The 9,712-nt window shown below is 40.4% G+C and overlaps 1 long non-coding RNA gene across 1 annotated transcript; it reads left to right on the top strand.

Moving 5' to 3' along the window:
- The first annotated feature begins 2,287 nt into the window (after positions 1-2,287).
- Positions 2,288-9,248, top strand: LOC137320998 (uncharacterized). Its single transcript, XR_010962691.1, has 3 exons — positions 2,288-2,336; positions 2,552-2,790; positions 4,797-9,248. It is a non-coding gene; the product is annotated as an uncharacterized lncRNA (long non-coding RNA).
- The last annotated feature ends 464 nt before the right edge of the window (positions 9,249-9,712 follow it).

Below are 9,712 nucleotides of genomic sequence, written 5' to 3' on the forward strand. Positions count from 1 at the left end.
TAGATCATAGTAAGGAACAGAAAGGGGACGAGATGTGTCCTCCGATGGGGATTACAGAATGGAGATTGTCCCTGGACTCAGCTACTGACTGGGTGAACTCTCTGAGTCACACACCAGGGAGGGCCCAGAGACAATCCCCAGTCTGCACATACAAACGTACAAAAAGAAAGGCATGTAAAGACTATCAGGCCCATCCACCTCATCCCCTGCAATAGGCAGTACGATCCTGCATGCTGCCATCCCACCTCCTAGTAATGCTTTCTCTTAGAGCAGACAAAGAAATGTAGCCAATTCAGGAAAAACTCTGAGCAATTCCTCTCCCACTCCCTGAGGCTCCAGGAGAGACACATCACAATCTAAACTAATCACTAACTCCCTACAACTATCAATGTTCTCTCAGGAACTTGTCAAGTTCCCTTTTAACAGACTGCAGTGAATCCACATTCACCACAGGTTGCATACGTTTGTTCCAGAGGGTGAAGACTCTGTGACAAGTCATACTATCAGGTATCCATAGACACAGCCTCCTGTCCTACCATCCCTTCCATTTCAAATAACCACATTGCATCCAATACCTTCATCATTTTAAAGACATCCATCATATCCCCTCTCAGCCTGCACTTCACCAAAATAAATAACCCCAACTCTCACAGCCTGTCCACATAATTGAGAGCTCGAAGATTTGGGATCATCCTGTTACTCCTTCTGCATTCTCTCCAATGCCTCAATTTCCCTCGTGCTGGGTCCAAAACTAGTCACAATACTCCGAGTGTGGATTTCCCAAAGCCTTATGTAGCTTAAAAATTGTATTCATCATTTGCCCTCAGTGATCATACCAATACAACAACAACCTGCATTTATGTAACACTTTTCACGTAGTAAGAAGGATTTTTCCTTTCTGCCTCTTTTTTCTCTCTCTCTTAATCCAATCTTTCTTTCCCTCACTTTATTTCTCTTTCTGTACCTGACTTGACATTGAATTCACCCACTATAATGTACACTTCCATTTAAGTCTTTGTGCTGTTAATTTCACAATTGTTTGAGGAGATGAACAGTTGCTTGCCCTGTTCACCCAGATGCCCTGTTTCCCTCGCTGCGACATTACCAGCTCACACTTTCAGCAACTTGCCACGCAAAAAAATAAAAACCTAAACGTGCAAAGGCAAGTCTAACTAATGGCAGATTCCGTTAGATTCATCCATACAGCAAAAGCAGGCCCCGCTATATAAATGCAACTTCTTGTTGTTTCTTCTCTCTCCTCTTATGTTGTCTGCATGGCTGTCATAAGTGTTTTTTTTTTACTGGTGTACACAGTATGGAGAATTTTCTGCATCTCTGCTAGTGGCACAGAATCTTAGTAGGCAGAATTCAAGAAGTCAGGCCCAATTACAAGATTACAGAGCAGATGCAGCAATGTGGATAAACACCTTTAAAAGTAAGATCTAGATGGACTCTCCCAATGACCTTGTGGCTAAAGATATTACATAGGATTCTCAAAAAACACTTTTATGCTGCCAATTGTTTAGTTTGGAGTCCAGTTGATCAGTGTCTGGAGCCAGCTTTCTGCATTCTGCTCGCCTTATCACAGTGATTGAAGAATTGTTTATAGGTCTAAGTTCTGGTATCAGATTAAAAGAGCCACTGGCATACTGTGTCAGCAACGTGTACTATCTCCAGGATGCACTGGAGCTACTCACCAGGGTTTCTTCAGCAGTATGACCCATGACCTCTACCACTGAGAAGGACAAAGCTAGCAGACCCATGCAAACACCTGTGGAAAACTATAAGCTTTGCCTTACTAAATTGACTTTCTAATACACTTAAACCATAAAGCTGACCATATTAATGTAGAAATATTGAACCATTATAGAAGCAAAGCATGATGGAATAAGTTGACCATGTTAGCTAACCAGCTGAATTTAATGAGAAGCTTGGAGTGTACACTTTCCCAGCAAAGACACTTTCCCAGCAAAGACACACAGAAGGGCTATTGTCTTTGCTTATGAGATAACTGTCTAACTAACAGAAATTAATGACCACATAACCTTGAGACCAAGACAGTCTCTACTGATAAGGGAGCTGTGTTGCTAAAGCAACGTACCTTTCCCAGATCCTGTGAGAGGCCACCGAGGGGGATGGGGGCCTGGGGGTTGGGTCCCTATGTTTGATTGACTAAAACACTTGAACCAATGAGATTGTACATGCACGCCTATATTCAATGATAGACAAACATTACTAAAGTAAGTGTATAAAAAGAAAGCTAAATCCTATGTCTTTCGAAGTCGTAGCCTCAACCTTTGATTTGAGGTGGACTTCCCTTGTATACAAGCTTCTTGGTAATAAATTCTTACTTGTCTGAAAATAAGTGTTTTGGAGTTAATGCATTGTGTATAATAGGTAATTACGTTTTCGACAGTTTCTTGGAGGTTCCACCGAGATCGCTTGTGATCTCCGGTCAGTACGGACACAGTTGTCTGTGCAAGCCCAGACACACAGCGATTGAAAGGTGTATGCATTAACTGACGTGACTAATTCTTCTTTTTGCCTTTAGGAATTGGAAGGCGATCATAGGAGAAATGTGTTTCGTATAGACAAGGAAAGAAAAAGGGGACAGAGTGTGACGCGCGACAGATTACTCAATATTGTCAGCTGCGGTGTCGTAGTAACGGGCTGAGAGAGAGCAATAACGGAGTAGATCTGTGAATACCGGTGATACTAGGAGTGAAGTTGAGGTTGCTGTATGGGACCGATAGACTGTCACCTCCTAGTGGAGAGGCGCCAGGAAAAGAGGTAACCAGTTACAGACTTTTAAAAAAATTTTTAGTGTAAAGTTATAATTTGGATAAGCGCAAACTAGATGTTGCGTAATTCGGAAAAGTGCGAAATTTGCACGTCTGTAGTGGCGACAAACGCAGACTGGTGTGGATGTCGTGGATTCGGAAAAAGTGCAAAATTCTGGTTTACCTGAATTAAGTGTTTAGGTGAAGGAGCACTTTTAAAAAAAAATCTTGCGTAAGTCAGCTGATTCAACTAAGTGCAGACGTTTCTCTCACGCACCTAGTCTGAGCTGGTTAAGGTGGATGTAGAGAACACATGACGTCTTGTCCAATCAGCTGAATTATCAAGTATAGAATTGTGATAGTTAAGATAGGCCTTGATTGTTGTGTAATTACAATGTGGAGGATTGTATAAACTATAAGCAGAATCCCTCCAAAGGGAACACCTGCTGCTTACATGTACAGAAACTTTGGAAAAGAAACAACTGACGAGTTGATAGTTTGGTCCAAATGGACCAGAACTAAGAAATATCCCTTTCCCAAAGACGGTACATTTAATATGGATAGAATTAAGTGACTAGAAAAAATGTTTAAAAGACTAAGTCAGCTGGAACAGCTCGGAAAGTTGGTCACAATCATACCCACTAAAAGTATGTAAAAAAAATGAATTGGAAAGCTATAGTTGTGTATGACGAGCAAATTATAAAACTTACGAAGACTAACTATAAACTAAAATGTACGATGGGAGATGTTGTTTCCCGGTATGAATTTTTAAAAAAAATTTTATGTGAAAATTACATTGACGTAAAAGCTGAGAACGCTGCGTGAATCTGATATCCGACTCCGTCAGTTTGTTAGAAAAGTTTAACCTTTCCAAGGACACCGACATCTGTTTTCAATTCACCAAGACAAAATGAGGTTTAATTGTAAAGAAAGATAAAGTGCAGATTTAAAGAATTACAAGTTACAATTGCAGGATCTCTAGTTATAAATTAAACTGATCTTCGAAGCATTTTGTGCTATTGTGATTGATTAAACACTATGATTAAAATAAATCTCAAAAATAGTGTGAAAAAGATAAAGTGAAAGCAATCCACAAATGTGAGAAGTGAAAAAAAATTCAGTCAAAGCTGTGTGAAAGTTAATGTTAACCCCTTCCATCCCAAGAAGCCAGACTGTCATGCCAAGCAGTTCTAACAGATAGAAATGACCCAGTCGGTTGAGAACTGTCTGAGGCTTGCCCAGAACACAGGTTGAATATGAGGTAACAATTGGTATACTATAAAACCACAAAGCCTGGACATAATATGTTTCTGAAATTAAAGTTGACCCAATTACTCGGAAATGCCAAAGGCACCCAGACAATGCTACAGTGAAAAAAAAATTGATAAGAAAGGAATGTAAAACAAATCGTATCAAAAGAAAGCATAGGTTAGACAATTGGAAGTCCATTACTTGAGCTATGTACTGACACAGGGTACTAAACGCCTATCAGTTTTACCCCGCCACAGTATGATAAGGAACTTCGACAAGTTCGGGGGCTATTCACGAATAATAGATACAATACAAATCTGACCAACGAGGGGAGACCTTCCCTGACAAATTATATAACTCGCATTGAGTATGCTAAGAAAGTTCAACAATTATATCAACACCTCCTAACTCAAGTGTTAAAACAAAGCGAGACATGGAATGGAGGTGGACATCGTAAAAGAGATAGATTTGTACATCTTGAAAACACAGAGATTAGGACTTGGAGTTAGAAATTCCAGTCTGCAGTCCTACGTACATCTGTATGTGGGAGAGACAGTGTTTATTTCAGACAGGCTGCGTGCTCCAGAGAGAATGAGAGAGAGAGGGACTAGGCAAATTCTCTCTCCTGTTTTATTTTCTGGATTTTGTTTCGGGTAAAAGGATTATTCCTTTGGATAAATAAATAATAAATGATGATTTGACAAATTAACCCCTTGGGCTCTCAAGAAGAGCCGCAATGAATTTTCTGTGTTTCTTTTAAAACAGGTGACCCTGGTTTTTGGGACCACGTGAGTGTTGATGGTGCAGGATTACCAAGAGTAGTTCTTTGACATAAAATGGCTTTACAAAGTTACGGTGCAACCTTTGTTGGAGAAATTTGGTGCAGGAAACGATCCAGTGGTGTTAAAAATTTAAGACTTTAGCTGCAGACATCAGCAGATACCAAATGTCACAGCGTGGTGATATCAACCTAATTCTCTTCTTTTGAAAACATTTTGATTTGTTTTGTTTTAACCCATTTATTGTCTTCCGAGACAGAGTGCTCGAGGTGGGAAGATATGGGAGTTACATCCAAAAGTAATTACAAGTACTTCTGTCTCTACTATAAAACCACAAAGCCTGGACATAATATGTTTCTGAAATTGGAATTGATAAGAAAAATTTATATGAGTTGCTATTCAAGCACTCGAGGAAAAAAATTTACTTGTAATTTAAGGGGATGATCAAATTATATTTTAAAATAAAAGAAGTCCAGTCTAAATGGTTCCTATTGAATGCTGTGTATCAAGAATTATTTTCGGGAGGGAAGAAAATTTTACATTGACAAGTCCTGTCAGTCCAACAATACTGCTCTCAAGTTGGGATAATTGTGAAATGATAGAAGTGACTTGGGCACAATGTAGTGGGATATTTTGGGAAATGAAAAGCGGTTCAAGAAGAAATTACGTAAAATAAACACATTTTGGGATATTGGAGTTGACTGTAAATATTGTATCGGACAGTAACATTGATTTGGCAACATTAGATCAAAAGGTCAGAGATTTAGGGTCTTGCATTAAAGATATATTTAAAAATAAATGAAAACACAGATAAGGAATTGTCTGAGGATCAAATGCTGACCATACATTTGCAAAGGATAGCTACAGTGCTAGAAACAAATGCCCAAACCATTAATAAATTAATAAAAGAGGAATATAACGTATCTTAGCAGGCGGCTGCTAATGACATCTGCAGTACATATGGTAACTGGATTGTGGAACAGACACGAGAGAACCTAGCCCAGATACAGGCAGGGGAAGTACCCTTATGAATAACGAATCAACAAACTGAGGGTGAACCTGACCTGTGGGCATGATGGAGGTGGTACCTCCAACCGGCTGTTACCAAACAAGAACATCACCCCTTGCCAATTCAGGGCAATGGTGCGCGTGTACCCCACTCAAGTGGAGTGTAAACCTGACGGAGGAGGGCTCCTAGGGTTGGTACTAGTAATACTAGTGATAGCACCCGAAACCCAGGGACGAGAGGTGTAACAAGTACAGAATATTGGGGTAATGAAGGATGGAATGCACATATCCCATCACAATATGTTACCATATGCTGGAAAACAAAAAAATTTTAAAGGGAATTTGGCTGAAACAAAATTAAAGGGATGTGTTACTAGACATGCTGTCATTGTATGTCCACATAGTGTTGGACACAGCCCAGAACACAGTGTGGGTTTAACAATACCGGTACCATGGAAGCCCTAAAGGCGGATCTAAAACCCACTCAAGTGGCATATGCCGGAGAGGGCGAATATTGTGTTACAACTAATTTGAAAACGTTTAAATATGCCAATCTAACTTGTGATATTTTAAGTCCAGAATTCTACTCCATTCCTGAAGTCCCGGTTTGGATTGGACCCGAGGAACTGGTAGAGATACACCGGCATAACCTCACCACCTTACAAGTTTCTGAGGATGTCAAAAAAGGACTTAAAAGAATATCAGGACACATTTGGGTATCTGACACTCCTGTTGCCTAAATACTTGAAAGCATTGCGAATGGAGATACGCCTCTCCCAGAAGGTTTATTATAACCTACAACAGGACAATAAAAACATTAAGCAGGACATTGACCAAATTAAAGTCACCACTTGGTGGGATGACCTCTGGAATTTGGGACTGAATATACAGATCCATCCTTGGATTAGATTAATGTCACATGTATTAGTCGTAGTGCAGTTTGTTGTAATGTCCTTCTTGATTTTCATTGCATGTAATAAATGTAAGCAGAGGATGAAGGGTTTGGCAAAGATAGTAAAACAGAGCCTGGGTGAGAATGTCCCCATTGTCTCTGTGATTTCAACTAAGAAAACATCTTAATGGTATCGGGAGTAGCACCCGCTGGGGTAAGGTGCATGTAAAAGGGGAGACAATCATAGTTTGATAGGATTATCAGATGGTCTGCCTCTCTTCCACCCGGACTGGTGGCCAACACGAAGGGAACCTGGTTAAGATGAGGTACAGCATCTAACGGGATATTGTAGGGATAAAATTTGGAATAAGGGATATAAAGGGGTGGGTCCCAATCTCGAGTTCAAAGGTCAGGCCTAGTAGTTGATCAATTAACCCATAAATCCCCATACAAGGACCCTGGCGGTGGCGTACCAGAAAAAAAAAACTGACTGATTAATTAAACTGTTATAAGAGACTGTTGCAGCATGGCATGTCCTAAACTTTTAAATCATATGAGAATAATTGGCTCGGCATGCCTGATCGTGTGGGTGGAAACTGGCATAAAACCTGCTACAACCCCTGCTGCAAGCAGACTCAATCGTGTTTCAAGGGAACTGCATGTCAATACTTTTTTATACATGTCATATATGTATGCAAAGCGTCAAGGTATCTCTGGTTGCTAGGTGTGCTCACATATCCCAATTCAATCCAAGGGAGGCATTCCACTCAGACCAGTCCCCCTAACTTCCCAAGAAATAGCAGAGTGGGTAATAAATCAAATTGAAATTAATGGGAACAGAATGCGAGATAGTGGCTGGATGAGTGCGAGAACAAATAAGACAATGTTTGTGAGAAAGCAATGGAAGGAGTACACAGTCACAACAAAATGTGAAACCAGATTTCGGGGGTGGTACCAACCTAATTACGATCAGACCCATAAACCTCCTTTTTTAATCCTTACAAGTACACCAAGAACTAATGGAGCAATATGTTTGAATAAGAATTCAGTAGGGGGTGATGTAATGGGATGGAGTAATTGCACTCAGTATATAAATATGACAGTAACCAGCATCAGTAGTACCATCAGATGGAAGCCTTGCACAGGTGGCCAAATTTACATAGATAGAATAAACATAAAGAATTCCCCTGCAGTTACTGCATATAATGAAACCTACTTTATTTGTGGCCACAAGGCATACCCATGGTTGCCTCAAAGATGGACCGGATCATGTTACTTGGGATATGTGATCCCATATGTCCAACACTCATCATCCCTGCCTCAATATCCTGCTGGGCAACGAGTAAAGAGGGTAATTACTGAGGCTGACCGATTCTGGGCCATTGCTTTCCCTAGGTGGGGAGTGAGCATGGCCACCAGAGAAATTATTAAATTAGCCAATATCTGGGAAATAGTTGCTAATGATACGGCAGAAGCCTTAAAGGAAATAAGCGCAGAAATGATAGCCATTCGTACGGTCACCTTACAAAACCGTATGGCCCTTGATTACCTATTGGCAGAGAAAGGAGGAACATGCGCACTAATTGGATCTGAATGTTGTACCTACATACCTGATAGTTCAGAGAATATTACTAATTTGGCCAATCACATCCAAAGGGAAGTTGAGAAATTCAAGCAGCCCCCTTCATTCACTCTTTGGGGCTGGGCAACAGGATGGCTGGGTTCTATTGGGACTTCTCTAGTTCAGGGACTAGTCATATTTGTTGTTATAATTCTTATAGCCTGTTGCTTTGTCAAATGCTGCTGTGTTATGATGTCCAATCTGGGTACACATAAAGCGCCCACAAATTTGATGGTACAAGTAGGGGTGACACAGGATGAGGCGACACAGGAGGAGTTTGAACGTCTGGGTGGAATAATGCCTTATTAAAATGTTGTCCTTTTATATATATATATATATATATATATATATATAGGACAACAGGTGGGAATGTGGAAAACTATAAGCTTTGCCTTACTAAATTGACTTTCTAATACACTTAAACCATAAAGCTGACCATATTAATGTAGAAATATTGAACCATTATAGAAGCAAAGCATGATGGAATAAGTTGACCATGTTAGCTAACCAGCTGAATTTAATGAGAAGCTTGGAGTGTACACTTTCCCAGCAAAGACACTTTCCCAGCAAAGACACACAGAAGGGCTATTGTCTTTGCTTATGAGATAACTGTCTAACTAACAGAAATTAATGACCACATAACCTTGAGACCAAGACAGTCTCTACTGATAAGGGAGCTGTGTTGCTAAAGCAACGTAGCTTTCCCAGATCCTGTGAGAGGCCACCGAGGGGGATGGGGGCCTGGGGGTTGGGTCCCTATTTTTGATTGACTAAAACACTTGAACCAATGAGATTGTACATGTACGCCTATATTCAATGATAGACAAACATTACTAAAGTAAGTGTATAAAAAGAAAGCTAAATCCTTTGTCTTTCGAAGTCGTAGCCTCAACCTTTGATTTGAGGTGGACTTGTATACAAGCTTCTTGGTAATAAATTCTTACTTGTCTGAAAATAAGTGTTTTGGAGTTAATGCATTGTGTATAATAGGTAATTAAGTTTTCGACACACCACCAACTCCAAGTTGCCCTCCAAGTCACACACCATCCTGATATAGATATATAACACCATTCTTTCATCATGGCAGGGCCAAAATCCTCGAACTCCTTACCTAGCAGCATTGTGGGAGCACCTTCACCACACGGACTGCAGCAACTCAAGAAGAAGACCCACTACCACCTTCTCAGGGCCAACTAGGAATGAGTAATAAATGCTGGCCTTTCCAGCACCGCCCACATCCCAAGAATGAATTAAAAAAAGATACCGGGAGTTGGCTCACAGATGCTAGTGTTACAATATAAAGTGGCATAAGCAGTGCACACTACAAGATCCTGAGTTTGCTTCCACAGCAAGAGAAGCAACAAGAATGATCCTAACATCA

The sequence above is a fragment of the Heptranchias perlo genome, chromosome 1, assembly GCF_035084215.1.
Source record: "Heptranchias perlo isolate sHepPer1 chromosome 1, sHepPer1.hap1, whole genome shotgun sequence".
NCBI lineage: Eukaryota > Metazoa > Chordata > Chondrichthyes > Hexanchiformes > Hexanchidae > Heptranchias > Heptranchias perlo.